Source organism: Xiphias gladius, chromosome 2 (genome assembly GCF_016859285.1).
Source record: "Xiphias gladius isolate SHS-SW01 ecotype Sanya breed wild chromosome 2, ASM1685928v1, whole genome shotgun sequence".
Lineage (NCBI taxonomy): Eukaryota > Metazoa > Chordata > Actinopteri > Istiophoriformes > Xiphiidae > Xiphias > Xiphias gladius.
Window position 1 is genome coordinate 19313547 of NC_053401.1, and position 16547 is coordinate 19330093.

General features: G+C 39.4%; 1 long non-coding RNA gene across 1 annotated transcript; it reads left to right on the forward strand.

Annotated features, from left to right (window-relative positions):
* Window positions 1-3530: 3530 nt before the first annotated feature.
* LOC120803480 lies at window positions 3531-14292 on the forward strand. Its single transcript, XR_005709345.1, has 3 exons — window positions 3531-3628; window positions 12147-12248; window positions 14152-14292. It is a non-coding gene; the product is annotated as an uncharacterized LOC120803480 (long non-coding RNA).
* Window positions 14293-16547: the final 2255 nt, after the last annotated feature.

Sequence of the window (16547 nt, forward strand, 5' to 3'; positions counted from 1 at the left end):
TGCTTCCAACTTTGTGGCAACAGTTTTGAACACAACATGTACCACAAACACAATTCTTGGCAACCGCCTCTAATATTTGGTTGCAGAACCTTTAGCAACAATGACAGGCTCAACATTTCTCGTAGCCATCTAGAAGCTTCTTGCACCTTTCTGCTGGTAGTTTCTGCCACTCTTCCACTGCTATGTGTTCAAGCTCTTTTAAGTTTGCAGGATTGCGGCAGATTGCAGCTCTCTCCAAAGGCTTTCAATAGGATTTAGGTCAAGACTCATTGCTGGCCAGTTTAATTTCCATTCTTTTTTTTACTTTTACTGGTTTCATCTGTCCATAGAACATTATCCTAGAATGACTGTGGCTTATCTATGACAGTTTTTGCAAACACTAGTCTTGGCTTTTTGTGCCTTTCTTTTGATAGTGGCATCCTCCTTGCTCTTCACCCATGGAGCCCTAGGTGTGTTATGTGGTGTTTTTTCCACAATCCAGAATTCTCTCACTGAATTTCTTCTTAGCACCATGTCATTGAAACATGTTAACGGTTTTATGACGTGAAACTGCGTGATAACGTTACAAACTTTTGAGAAAGGGATTTGAAGATCCTTAGGGATTGCCTTGTAGCGTTTGGAACTGTTCGGTTTTTTGATAATAGCATTTTTAATGCTCTCAGACAGCTATTAAAATTCGTCAAAAGGGTGCCAATAATTGTGTCAAGCATACATTTTATGTCTGTAATTTTTCTTTCACTATATGAAAGCATTTTGTTGTTGCTGTTCAGTACTTTGGACATTTTATTAAATATTCTGATATTTAAATATTCTATTTATATGAAATGAGTTAATTTGTTAATTTCAACCAGGACTGTCAACGTATACTATTTCAATTGAATGTTAAAGTGTACTGTGTATATATATATATATATATATGTAATTTATAATACTTACCCGGTTCACCATCTTAGTTTAGTCTGTTAGCATGCTAACAGTTAAGTTAAGAGAATAGGAACGCATTCTCATAAATCAAAATGAAATTTGACCCGTTTCCATCCAATCATTGTCAAGTTATTATGTCAACCACATGATAGTGCTAGAAGAAAAGTCAAGGATTGTAAAAGTCATTTGGATAAATTCTTTGGGAAACCAAAATTTCATAGCAATTCATCCAGTAGTTTTTATTTCAGTCTGGACCAATCTGGTGGACTGATCCATGCTGCAAGTGTGTCTACAAAACCCAGTGCTGCTAAAATCAGTAACAGTGCTGCTAATGTCATTCTAACCTTAGGGGACATTACTTCCAAAGCTCTGAGTAACTACCAAATCCAGTCCAAAAAAGTATATGAATTGTATGCTGTACATTATTTACGACTGCCCATGTACAAGTGCTCCAGCCAGAAGAAACCAAGCGCCCTGTCCACAGAAGGGGTTTCGGTTTACCAGATAAAAAAAAAGCGGAGACATTTTCGTTTTTCCAAATTTAAACACAAAGCCTCATCAAAACTCTTGCAAAAAATGCCCAATTGATTTGAGAGAGCATGTTTACATTGCTTGCATTACTGCATTGTCCCATGTCCTGTGCCATGAGAGATGATTATGTCTGAATACACATTAACAGTCACATCAGTTATTTGAATAAGTGGCATGTTGTTGTTTTCACAGTGCTTGCTGTGATGACCCTTGGGGTTCTTTTGGGGTTTGAGCTGGTACTAACCCGTCTGTTTGTTCTGCAGATAGCTGATTAGTGGGATTGGGAAAACCTGTGGTGCCCAGTGTGTTCTAGGTTACATAAATCCTCGCTGCAGTTTAACCACTCTCTCTCTGCTCCTCTCCACAGGCACGCCACATTCTGGCTTTGGTTCTGTTTTTCCTATGTCACCTGCACCCACATCCTTCACTCACGAACCCCACACAACACGGAATTTACTGATTACCATACCTCATATTGTAAATATAATTTGGCACTTTAATTTGGTTTAGTTCAGTCTAATAAAAATATTCTGTATTAATCATTATCTTTGGTGCATCTCCCGTTTGTTGCGGCCACCTGAGCTAGATTATAACACTTTATAATGAGCAAGCTACTTGCTATGCTTGCAAGCCTTGACATGGTTAAACAATGTCCTTAAGTGGGTCTTAACCGTTATGAGGCATTGGTTAAAAAAAAAAAAAGTAAGCTGTGTAAGTTTCTCAACAAAGCACAGAAAGTGGGATGGGGGAATTCTCAGTTCTACCAGACCACTTCTCGCTAATCCGGGGAATTTGGGAATCCCTTTGAAGAGTCTGCTGCCTTCGACACAAATCATGGAGCCACACACACTCTGTCTCAAGGGTAAGTGAAAAAAGCTGCACGAGAGGAACCCAAATGCAGGTGCTTCTGAACATGAACACATAGCAGCACACAGTCTCTGATCAATCAGAGGTTTGGGCAACAGCTGGTAGGGCCGTGGCAGATTAGGGAGCAGGCTGAGCAGCAGCTCCAAAATACCCAATCAGTGATCATTTTAGCATCTAACTGTGTCTCTCCCTTTTTGGTTTTGGTTTAACCTTCAAGACCTTTTGTGAAAATGTGTACAGCTGCACAAATTACAGTTCATCATTTTTTTAGTTTCATTTTATTTCAATGCATTACCTTGTGAAGATAAACAAGTAATGCACAGTGTTTGCTAAGCAAACTCAATTGTGTGTACACATTTATCTGTGTTACTGTATTGACAGTCAGTCAGTAAAGCCTGCACAAAACACATTTGATTTTTTTCTGCAATGTAGGACATGCATTGTCTTGTGATATACAGTGCACAGTCCATATGCTGTCGAGCGAAAACCTTGAAAGTCCAGTTATATAGTGGTTTTCATGACTGTGCGTGGGTGACTTAGAATTTCTCATAAAAGTCATGTTGCAAGACCGCAGTTTCGCTATTGGAGGATTCTGCGAAACCCTGGATTATGTGTGGTGCTAACGTTTTTAAAATTAATGCTTTCTATAAACCTGTACATGGCAACTACGTATTTAGAGTAACTACAAACTACTGTATTACTACATATCCAGAACATTTCTATCCAAAGCCAAAGCAGCCCACTACTGGTAACAACTTGGCTTGGTGTGAATATTAACATATGCAAAAGTTGCCAGAAACGCATGGCCGATTTGTTTGTGCCAAATTTCATTTTAATATGAGCATCCAGGTACCAATAGAATAGACAGCAGGTGAGACAGGCAGAGCCTCAGGAACTGAGGTCAGCTCTTACAGTGAAGATGTGATTACAGCTAATAGTATAAGGCAGGCTTTTGTTTTGTTATGACTCTACTGTGTCCCCATCATGTGTTTATATGCATGCAATCTAATGCTACACTCCTTTAATCCTACCGTTGAGAAATTGGAAATGTTCATTTTTTAAACTGGCAGAGAGGGTAGGACCAAATTTTTTTTTGAGCCTGTAGTCACGATGGTAGCATCATTCTTCATTTCAAAATATTTAATTTCAAAATACTTCGTGCATTTTTTTTCACTAGTGTGTCTGACCCGTCACAGATGAGGAACTGGACACTGTTGTCTCCAAGATCCATAGTAAGGAGCCTAAATCTGGCTTCCAAATGGACTCTCATTCCGACATCACCGGGTGAAAGTGTTCACAACCAAAGGTAGGACTGTACTCCGGGTACTGTAAATTGAATTGAGGGTTCATCTTACCAAATCTTCCCTGTCAGTGATTTTAAAAAATGTTTTCAGCCAGCACAAGCTTTTATCATAATATTTACTGAACTTTCAACTGCCCCAGAATATTTAATTGTATGAATATATAAACAAGGAATATACCAAAAAAACAAAGACCTTATAGTTTCAGACAAATAAAGAAATGTATTGTTATTCAAACATCTGTTCTTTACAGACACTTGGTCACTTCCAATAAAAAAAAAAATAAAAAATAAAAAAAAATATGTAATATAAGGCACTGTAAAACTCCTTCAGCAGACGCTAACGTAGAGGCTACTGAAGGCTCTAATACCTACATTATATGTAGTTATGGTTATTTTGCTGTTAATAAAATAAATAGCCTAAAAAGCCGCCAAACTGCAAATATGATAACAATCAATGGACGACGTCAAAACTTAGGACTGATCAATTCCAGAACTGCAGTGGTAGTGTAGGCTACAACTAACAACAAACAGTAGCTATAAAAAATGAACTTAGTTTGATCATGTCGTAGACTCTGAAGTTATTTGATAGCCTATTACTACTTGGAATGGTAAACAATGATTTGGTTACACGTAGAGGCTTCTGCTGGTCACTTTAGACAACACTATTTGGGAAGGACCACACAGGCTATTTCCGCATTTGATTAATTAGGCTATAAATTTACAACTAAATATTATACATAACAAATAACGTATCATTTTTTGGATAAAATCTATCCTGTAACATTAGCATTATCTATCCTCTTGGCTTTCATTTTGAAATATTTAACTTTTTCCATGTCACCTGTCTGCCTTTCTTCATTCTTCAATTCAACAGAGAAAAATGGAAAAAGAAATTTGCAAATACCAAAATTTTTCATTTTTGGATTCTGAGAACAAAAATAGAAAAATTACTATTTTTGAGTTTATCGTTTTTTGGTTTTGGTTTCAAATGAAAAACCGAACTGCCTGAATGCACACGGACCCAGCATCTCTTGTATTTGGATAATTGGATATGCACTGCAAAAACTGAAAATCAATTACACATAACTGAACACCAAAAGTATTCAAACAGTAAATAGAAAAAGAACTGTCTCCCTTCCAACGTGCAAAGGAGGAGGCTTGCCCAGTTTTCACTTGGTTTCTTGTAGAAAGAGGGAATAGCCTTATGTCTGTCTGCCACACTTTCACAGAGTTCCATGACAACGTGAATAGGTTACACTTTTCTTGATCTTGGAGCAGTTCTCTTTCGAAGAGCACAGCTGCCCTCACTGGATCATCTTCACCCTTCCACTTTGGAAATGCAAAGACAAATATAAGATGATAATTATTCAAATAAAGCTAAATTATTCAAATAATCATCATATACAAATCATCTCTACCTCCATTCCTCCAGGACTCTGCAACCTTGTCACTGCAAAAAAACGAACACAAATTCTATGAATTTTAGAGGTGTCTAAGTTGTTGGGGAGAAAAAGGACACGTTGTCGATTTCAATGTGGAGTGCCAGGATCTGGAGGGGCATTTCAACTCTACACTTCCTGCACATGGCCTTGGGCATTAATGCAAACTCTGGGGCATTATGTGTCAAGAGAGAAGAATCTATCTCGCCTTGCAAAGGAAGGATGTACAGTGAGTGTTTTCTATTAGAACTGACACTTTTTAGCCTTGTGAGAATAGCCCGCTGAATCAGGAGGCACAATAGAAAACCTCCTCTGCCCACTACCTCCGGAAACAGCACAAGAAAGACGAGAAAAACATTAACAGAACTTAAAAATAAATGAATGACTGAACAAGTAAATAAATAATCTGAGATAAAGATGAAAAACTCAATCCCTTGTTACTTACCATATGTTTTTCAAAGAATGTTAAAGATAAGACTGTTTTTCTCATAATCAGCAAATCCCATGGCAGGACCAAAACCAACAATGTGTAAGTTCATCTCTCAATCATTTCTTACTTCCCTACCCTGTCTGTGGCACTCAGTCCCAAGCCAATTGGATCCTACTGAAGATGTAAATCTTTCAAAAAAGCTCAGAAATTGTAATTTTTATTTGTTATTTAAAATAACAAAATATTTCTCGCTGAGAGTTTATACAAAATGAATGTGCTAGCGAGTTCTTCCAGCACCAGGACAGTGTATGTGGAATCACTAGACTTCCAGGACAACCATTACCGCAGCACTCCACCGATCTGGAGTGCTGCATTGTCCCCAGAGGATGATACTGGAAACAGAAGTAATGTCCAGAGGTTAACAAGCACTGAGTCTACTGTCAGACTGTGGGACATGAATGAATCTGGCGAGCCCCGACCCTCCTAGTCGGTCTCTTTGGCATTCTTCAGTATATGCTCTGTTCTTCGGCATGTGCAGGACGTGCAGAGGGCAGTGAGTATGTCCAAGAGCTGGTATCAGCTATTTATTGGAGGCATCAAGTACCAGTGTAAACTCAATTTGTATCGGACCTGCAAAAGTACCAGTATACACTATTCAGTCTTTCATTATGGACCAGCACTAGTTTTCAGCCAAATGCATTTTAGCAGGCTACATGTAACATCTGTACAGTTAGTAAACTGGCTATTTGGGATGAAAAAACATGGACTACAAAAACACAACAGTCATATTTGCACAAACAACACTAAAAGAAGCATTTCACTTGCCACCCATAGAAAACGAGTAGAGGGGGAATTTCTCATACAATATCATGCCTACTGGATGCTGATCCCCGCACGCATTTGTTAACACAACAGAAAAATGAAGCACTTTCATTCATTTGCTTTGATACATTCCTCAAAGAAAAACAGTCTTCTTGCTCTATGAAGGTTAGAGGTCAGGATAAACTGCAGAAGATGTTATCACTGGGGGAGCTTCCCACAAGCACTTCAGCTCATTAAAATATATTTTAAAACTACTCAAACTATAACACAGCTTAATTCGGTGTCCGCAGTTTGGCTTTGCACCGGGTTGCTGTTATTGTCAGTGAGCTACTTTCTTTAACAATATGCTGTGTCATCTTCCCTGTGTGAGCAAAAACAAGAATGGAATATATTCAAAACTTCAAACCCAAGTTAATATCTTTGTTGTTTGCTCGGGTGATCTGATATAGTGTCAATTAGAACAACAGCTGTGGGAACACAATTGGTCCCACACCTAACAAGGGTGAAATCAAGTCCTCCACATATTCTCTGGATTGTGTTCCCGTGAGACGAACACACGGAACCTTGTTGACATATTCTATTTTAAAAGCCTTCCTTCTGCCTGTGCCAGTTCTCCCCCTACACTATAATGGATCTCAGGCTGACAGTGTACATTTATATGCATGAGCTGGGCTAATTTGCTCCGAAGCAAGGCTAGCAAAGTTGTTTGTACGAGCAGATTGCTTTCTTATCTGATGTTCTCATGCAAAGCGATGTATCCAAATAAAAGTGGTCTTTTGAGAGAAAAGAGGTATCACATGAAATAATTAGGTCCATTTATACTCACGCTAACTGAAAGCAGATTCTTTTACTATCAGTGGGCATTTATTGGACATTTAACAGTGCCTTTTAGAGGTAGATGCGTGATATATGTGGGAGTGATCTGAGGGCTGTTCTAGCTTGCAAGTTGAGTCCTACTTAAAACTGGCCAGGCCTCTCCTAAGGGCCTGCGTGGGGCCTAATCAGAGACATCCACCCACCATACTCCATGAACAAAGTCTCGAAATATAACTTAACTTATTGTTGGGGGAAACTGCCCAGATGATACACAAAGTAGCCATAATGACCCGAAAATCTTTTTTATCCAATCAAATTATCTTGGGCTTGTGGGGAATGATGATCAGAAAAGGTGGCTTCATAGAAATATTAATAAAGAACATAGCAAATCTTTTTTTTTAAATTTATTGCCATCCCTGTCTGAATAAATGGAGAAAGATGTACAAAACACTGTTGAGTAAGGTTATTTTCCAGGGCTGGATTTTTAGTCATTTCCACTGTCACTACTGCCTGCTGGTTTGATCTGCCACTGGTGACGTTTGTCACTTTAACTGGTGAATGCGACAGTCAGCATCGGCTAGAAATGAGAAAAATGTGCTATTATGAAAGAGAGGAGAGATAACAGATTTGTTACGTCAGAGCTTAGTGTCTGAACTCACAGTCACCAGTGCACCCAAGTATTTTTATTTTTTTTACATTCACACACTACGTTTTCACTTTTGTTTGGGAGGAACTTGGAACATCTCTACTTGTAATGCTCTGTTTCTTCCATTATATTTACTTTTATGGAAGCTTCACCAAAAAAAGTATCAGTCTCAAATGTTTCTCTCGTATGTAGCCTTTCCGCTTTTAGTGACCCTGCTGTTCCCTTCACTCATCCCATCTTTCCATCACTCCATACCTTAATTTGTCTCCTCATCATCATCCTCCTCCCTCTCTCCCCCATTTTCCTTCTCTATCCTCTTTCCCTGTGTCTCCCTCACCCTCTCTCAGGTCTTTAGAGAGGACTGACTTTCGGCAGGATCATTAATTTATGCCAGCAGTGGTGTCTCTGCAGCAAAATCAGGTAGCAGAGGCAGCAGGAAGATCTATTACATCTCTCTCTCTGTAAATACTGTGCTCTGTACAGTGCTCTGTGTGTACTGGGTGCTCACTCATGTGCGTGTGGATCATGTTTGTTTTCCTCCGAGTGCGTGTTAAGCAGACAACTGATGTTGTCTTGAGTGTTGCTGCCAGCTGGTTTGCATGTTGCATCATTAAATTTGCCTAAATAGAAATATACAGTGTGTCTGCCACCAGACATAAGAGGGAGAATTTCACTCAACAACAGAACTGTCATCTGCTCAAACTAAAGTATTTATGTGGTAAACTACTTTTATAGGATACTTCTGCCAGAATCACTTACTGTGCATCAAAGTTACTACACAGAAGAGAAGCACTGGAGGTAAAGCTCCATGTCTGACTATCACGCACAGGAGCAGCTGTTTCTAACTTAATTTTTTATAACAGAACTCCAGACAGTAAAGATGCTGCCGCTGCTGCTGGCTGGGGTTGTTGCAGCAACATCTGTATAGAGCACCCTCTGTTTTTCCACTATATTTAGATCATAGTACAAACACATGGTATACTTTATATGAGTACCTCTCTTTATTATTTTCCATGCCATTTCAAAGTTAAACTCAAATTTTTAGCCATGTTAGCTAACTGTTGGTCAATGCACCACTTTGGTCCAAACTGAAATATTGCAACAAGTATTTGACAGATTGCTATGACAGTATGTGCAGACATTCATTGTCCCCAGAGGATGAATCCTCATGACTTTGGTGAACCCTTCCTTTCCCTCTATAGCCACGGTGAGGTTAACATTTGTGATTCTGAATGAAATGTCTCAACAACTATTCGCCTGATTGCCATTACATTCTATACATGCATGTTGTTCTCAGTCTTCCACTTTTCCTCAAGTGCCACCATCAGGTTGAAATTTCGATTTGTCCAATACTTTGGTTTTTGTACCAAATAACTGCAAAACTAATTAAATTCCCGTTAGCCTCAGCTGTAATGCTACTTAACATCAGCATAGTATTGTCATTTTGAGCAATTTAGCAACTAGCTGAAAGCACTACTTTGCATAAATAGAGCATCACAGGGCCACAACTATGGCTGCAAATTCAAAATTTCTTTAGGCGCCTTCAGCTCATATTTCAAGAGAAACTGCCTGCAGACAAAGTGGCGGATTACTGACATTAACCAGAAGTTAACTTTGACAGCTGAAGGTTGATGGATTTTTTTTTTTCTTTTATTCCCTTTCAATAGCAGAAGTAGAATTTTTTTTTTTTTTTTTTTTTGCCAAACTTTATTTAAATAAATTTCTTTAACAACACTAAAACATCACTCCTAAAACATTCTGGCTAATTACTCTGCTTTTTTAATTGTTAAGCTTAATCACTTGAAATCAACGACCACAGTAAATTGTTGACCAAACTGATGCTTTCTGTGCCCACACAGCCGACATGACATCTCTTTTTGTGCGACCTCTTTTGCACTTACATGGTTACATTAATTGTATCGCTTTTAAAAAGGTGAACCAATGCCAACTGCTCTTAAACGCTCCAACATCGATACATTCACAAAATAACAAACCTCCAATAACTTCAGCTAAGTTGTGCTACATAATCACAAGGGAGGATTTAATAGTTTGATTTAAAAAAGAAAAAATGAAAAAAGCAACAGACCATGGCAGTTTTAAATTCTGGTTTCATTTGATAAAAGTAGAACTTGGCATTTTACCGTTTCCAATTACCACTCCAATTGTAGCCTTGAAGAAAGCAGACAGTTTTTTTTTTTCAGCACCAGAGGTGAAGAAAGTAGACACTCCGGCATGCATTCATCACCTCTGGTGCTGGACAAAAAAACCTTGGGTGCTTTCTTCTTCTTCATCCCCCTCTTACAAACACACTGTCTGCAAACAAAAGCCACCTTCCCCCAGTGTCACAACATAAATTTCTGTGGGTGTCCATCATGGTGTCCATTGTGGTCCACCATCTTCTCTGTAGGCAGGTCCTTCTTCATAATTTTGGTTTTATGGCCCACAACTTTGCTGTTGCGCTGAGACTGAACCAAAACAGTAGATAGACAGTTTTTAGACTAGCTGGTGAAAAAAGTGGAATAATTAACAGCTAAAGAGCCAGATATTTTTCTCTTGAGTAAAGTGAATACTGGACTTATATTCATCAGGTGGACACTGACCCGAGTCCAAATGACCCGACTCCAAATGAATGTCTATGTTTGCTGGATGTGTAAACAGGCAACTAATTTCTAACACATTATCATGTTCACCATGTGCCCCCAAGTGGCCAAAATTAACAACTTGCACTGATTGTAATAATAATAATAATAATAATAATAATAATAATACACTTTATTTATAGAGCACTTTTCTGAACCCATGTTACAAAGTGCGTCAGACAAAGCAACGACTTCAATACAAGCGGATCATAAAAATACTTTCTAATAGAGTAATAAGCAAATAAAACACATAAAACCAATTACAGTGTCTGCAGCAAAAGAGCAGTCAATAAAGATCAAGTAAAATCAGAAAAAGCTCTCAGATAAAAGTGTATTTCGAGAAGAGTTTTAAAAGAGATCACTGATTCTGCTGACCCAATTTCCTCAGGCAGCTTGTTCCATAGCTTCAGGGCTCAGACCCTGAATGCTCTGTCAACTCTAGTTTTCAGCTACGTCTCAAGAAAAGATAAAAAACCTCTGCCCGAGGATCTCTGGCTATGTACTGGCTCGTACATGACAAAGAGGTCAGATATATAGCATGGAGAGAGGCCATGAAGAGCTTCACGAGTCAACTGTAAGATCTTAAAACCAATTCTAAAACATACTGGGAGCCAGTGCAAGGAGGCAGCAACAGGTGTGATGTGGACCCTTCTCTTAGATCTTGTTAAAACACTGGTGGCTGAGTTCTGTACAGTCTGGAGCAGGTTTCTGGTTGAGGGAGGTGAAGAGGCTGTTGCAATAGTCAAGGTGTGAGGAGATGAAGGCATGTTAAATGGTCTCTGTGTCTTAGAAATAGTTACAAAATATGATCTATTTTATCTTTCAAAGATGATAAAAACAAGACTGCACAAGTTTTGTGGTGTGCAGCTCAAAGCTTAAGTTACTGTCAAACCAAACGCCAAGATTGCAACAGGCTTGATATGTTCCAACAGGGAACCAGCAGACGGCAGGATTTTATTAGTGCTGTTTTAAAGAAAAACTATGGTTTATTACAACTTGGGCTTTATTTTAGTAGCTCAGGCCAACATTCCTATCAGTTATGACAACATTATACTTATACTATACCTAAGCTGTGATACACGGTACCCATATTTGTCTAATGCAAAAAAAACTCACTTGGACGTCTACTACGTAATCACAGATTATGTGAGTTAATGTCAAATACCAAGAGTTCCGTTGTTACAACCTACACAACTACTGGGGTAACAACTAGCAGGGGATAGATGTAACAATGACAGGTAATTTGCTGAAATAAGATCCACATTTTATGCAGAACTTTGCAGAATAACGAATAAACAATGCTGAATAATGTGAAATGTAAAGGAATACCTATTTCTTCTTAATCTTTAAATTTGGCACAAAAAAAACAATTATATGGACTGTATTCCTGAATTTGCATGTGTCAGGGTTTAATCACTGTTACAGTTGTGGCAAATGTAGATAGCTGGCCTTGTGGGCCCAGACCTGACATCGTTCTTTTGGCCATGAGTTGGCAAAGTGTTCCATGCACACAATGCAGAAATTCTCATCATCAGAGGTGTCAGAATCATCAGGCTTGGGCCTTTTGCTTGTTTGCTTTGTTTTCTTCTTTTGCCCCTTTCCAGACAGCAAGTTTATTCTCTTTTTTACACTTTTCCAGTGCTCCTCTTCTTTTCTTACTTTTCAATTGCCTGTTTCACGGGTCTGTTTGTCTGTATTTCTGATTGTCTCTCCTTCCTCTTCCCACCAGGAGTCTTCCTTGGTGCTGCTTTGGGCAATGGATGGAGAACACATGGACTGAAACCCTGTTGAGCAGCTTAGATTTGAGTTGATTTTTCCCCCAATGGGTCAAGTAAGTCTGAGAAAAAAAAACTGGAAAGGAGTGTGGGACTGCGTGGTTTGCTGAGGTGGAGGCGTGGGCTGCCTAGTTAGCTAAGGTTGAGGGCTGGGTTGCTGAGTTATCTGGCTGGTCAGTTAGGGAGGGGGCCAGAGAGGCAGATAACTCAGGGCCATCTGTGACTTGTGATGGCAAATAGTCACACTCTTGGAAAATGTTTGGATTTAAAGGCCAGATGTCTCTAAATCTAAAACCGGCTTGCATATTGCTGGGGGTTGCAGCATTTGGGATTGCAGTCCTTACCAGGGTGGGATTTCATAGATTGTCATTGTTTTTCCAGGATTGATTCTCATAAATGCGTCACTGGCTGTGTTTATTATCTTCAAAAATGGATCGTAGATGCTACATTCAAGGGGCTTTAGCCATTTTCTTTGCAGTGATGAATTCACTTAAAGATGTGAACTGTAGTTGTCCAACACCAGTAACAGCTTCCTCTCAGGACTGACATTTGTATGCTTGACAAAGTTTTTCCGGAAGATGTGGATATCCTCCTCCCTGCATCCATCCAGAGCCATTACCACACCCAACTCACCTAATGGTCCATCGCACAGGAGGTGGTCCTTGCATCTTTTATGTGGAAAGATGAAGGCTGGAGGAATGACATTTCCCAGTGCATTCACAGCACAAGCTATTGACACCAGGGAACCCCTCTCTCCTGATGTCATCACAGCAACTTGCTTAACACCGAAGTGTACAATTACATGGTCAGGAGTCTGGACGGTTGTGGTGCCCATCTCATCCACATTCTAAATATAATTTCCATCTAAGCTGTGCGTCCAAGTTTCATGAAAGAATCTTTCCACATTTGGACGATTGAAGCTTGTGGCCTCAGTCAGTGTCTTAGTCAGTGCAAATGCGTGTCATCCATTAAAGTACAGGTCTTACTGAAACACATATATGATACATGCCCTTTTTTTTAAAAAAACATAACAGTAGCACTGGTGTACTGAAAAAGATGGCAGAGGGGGAAGCCATACTGTGGCATCTAGATTGAACCCAGTAGTGAGAGACCCAGGGGCTGGGGGGCTCGGTTGGGGATTTATACCTGCCAATGTCAAGTGTTCCCTGAGGTGGAGACTCACTGGGTGGCTGAGACATATGAGAAAGAAGCAGCAGATGACGGCTGAAGGAGAGGATAAGAGAGAAGGAGTTGGGTAATGGAGCGCTGGGTATAAAACAGGGAAAGGCTGTAAGATTTAGAATCAGCAGATGGTGACTGATGGAGAGGAGAGTCTTGTATAACAAAATCTCTCTCTGCCTTCTGGTTTACATTTGTTCTAATGAAAGGTTTTTCTAGTAGGAACAGAGGCTGGTTTAAACATGCAGACAGTCTGTAACGGAATTTTGTAACTTCTAATTGGTCTTTAATTTTGTGTATTTACTAGTTATGATGTACAGCAGTGTTTATTTTCCATCATTGTTGCTTGTTGGTCAAACAAAACAAGCAGTTTGAAGATGACCCTTCACGCCTCCCTCCAAAGCCTCCCCTCCAAAACACATGAATGCACCCTGCAATGCTGGAGGACACAAAAGATCGCTAACTGCATCCAACTACCTTACGTCTAATTCATATGTAAGAAAACACGAAACATTATTAAAATGAACGTAAACAACGAACATAGCTATTGTTAGTACTCAAAGCTGTCGAACTAGCATGATAGTATTGGGAAATTTTATTGAAAATTAAGTTTGATGCAGTAACTTATTGCTGGTTAGCTTGCAACAGCTGGCTGTGGCAATGGTAGCTATCAGGGAAAGCTAAAAACATCAACAAGGTTAGCAATACTACACAGTCAGAGTATGTTTTGCATGTTAGAGCTTCCACGATGAAAGCATTGTTGACATCATCTGGTCAAAGAGCACAGGCCTGGGGTCAAGGATGAAGCAGAGGAGGTGGGGTCCAGGACGAAGCAGAGGAGGTCGTGTGAGAGATAAGGCAACCAGCAGGAAGTGGAGGCAGAGTATGGGGATTTTCGACTGCGACAGGCCAAGGGACAGATGTTCTCGGACAAGATGGCATATGTCGAGTTGAGGATCTGCAAGCTCAAAGGATTGCAGATGAGCAGGTATTTATAATAGCACATTACCTTTGATATTTTTCTGACATCAGCACCAACAATAACTACAACTCTTTGTGTTAATCTGTGGATATGAGGGTCAGTGGCTTCTCTGTGTATGTATGTTGACATGGCATGTACTGTGGATATAAAAGTCCTCTTAGAGGACAATAAAGCTCTTTTCAATAAAAAATATCTAATCGTGTTTATGATCTATTGCTTTAAAGGCCAGAATTTGAGGACTGAGCTTGTAACAATCACATCAAGTGCTTAAGCTCTGCCTGACACGTGACCCAAGCCTGATCTTTGATATTCTCCTCTTGACATCAGCAGATGCTCCTCCACCAGGCCCTTCTGTTACAGATCAACCCAACCTGATGTGTCTGCCAGAACTAAAGAGAAATACCCACAGATGTGGAAAGAGAGTGCTCTTGCCGTCATCATGACTCCTGTGTTTTTAAGTTACATACACATATGGAAGCCTATATTTTGCAGGCGCGGGTCCTGTGCCTTGCCAGACACATCTGGAATGATGTCCGGGCAGTGACTGATCTTCCAGGCACAGAGGAGAGTAACAGGCAGTTCTGCTGCGTGGCATACAGGCAATTTGTTGTGTGGCAATATGGAACACTGGGACAGGGTCACAGAGTTGTTATACCCATTTGCTGAGTCTGGAAGATTCGGAACCGCTACCAGGATCCACATTCACAATACAAAAGTTTCATCCCTATTAGGGTGTAAGCTGTAATAGTACTGCGTAAGGCAGTAATTTACATCATGCAATACCAATATTTACATTGAGTGGATGAACATATGTAAGCTGCAGATTTTATTCGTTTTCCTTTTTTTGCCAGGATAGTGTAGACAATAATACAAAGTAGATTTTTTTTAGTTCCTGTTCTGCATTATCTGCTCTCAATTGTTTGAAATAAATCTTGAAAATGATAAATTCCTTTACTTGCACTTACAGCATAAACAATCAAGCCTCTACATTTATTATCATTTTTCACGCTGAAAAAATAATGACAACCAAATGTGGTGTATTGTATTTTTTGGAACATGATAAATGTATAATATATTACAGAAATACTAGAACTTAAGATATGTACAATATATAATTACAATAAATAACATATATACAGGAAGGTGTCCAGAGGTTTTTGACTGTTGATTATAAACACAGGTCAGTGTTGGCTGACAGGTCAGGCTGTGCATGTAGCAATCTTCTTCAGTTTGGCAGTGATAGTCCTTTAGAAAGAATATCAACTCTTCATATGTATCAGACAGTAATTCCTTCATTTCAAAGAAACGCGCATTATTGCAGTGGCAAACAATTTTTGATGTCATACCTATTGTGTAAGCCAAGTATTTTTTGGCTGTATTTTAGATTGGCGAGAAATGGACATATGCCTCTTTTATATCACATTTGCACGTTCATTTTTCCATTTACAGTCATTTGATAGTTAGCAATTCTAGTTATTTTAGAGATAGTTACATTTCACTTTCAGTCATTTGCATAGTTTCACAATTGTTTCAGTGATTTGTTATTATGTTTGTATTTGGCAACAAAGCCACATGTTTAATGTGGTTGTGCTATTACTTAGTTTAAATAACTATTTTACATCATACTAAGTAGTTCTGAGGTTCAGAATCTGTTAAAAAAAACAGACCTGAATATGGTATGTGGAACCTGGCATAAATGTCTACACTTTGGGATTCTTTACGACATAGCCATATTGAATTTAAAGTAGCTTTTGCACACAAGTATGTTACCCCTTCAAGCTCAAGCTACAGTATCGTAAGCCAACTCACCTAGCCCTCTGCTGACTTGCATCTGCAACAGCTGCTGGTTGGTTGGGGCATGGACACCTGACAGAGCTCTGTGTTGATGGGGATCATCAGGCCTCACAGTTCTGGTCCCTGGCGTCCTCTCAGTAGCGAACAACCTTTGTCGCAGGAGCTCTGTGACATAGCTTTAGTCCTTCACCACCTTCAGTGTCTACAAGCTCCCTTTCCTGTACTTCTTGTTGTACACCTTGTAGTACCTGGCATAAAAGAAATTAGTTTAACATAGTGAAATGTTCATATTACCTTACATTGCACAGTAGTTTGCAATTCCAAATGAAATGCCATCAAAACACTAAACCAGCACCATACATATTGTTGTCATTACACAAACCAAACAAACAGTGAAATT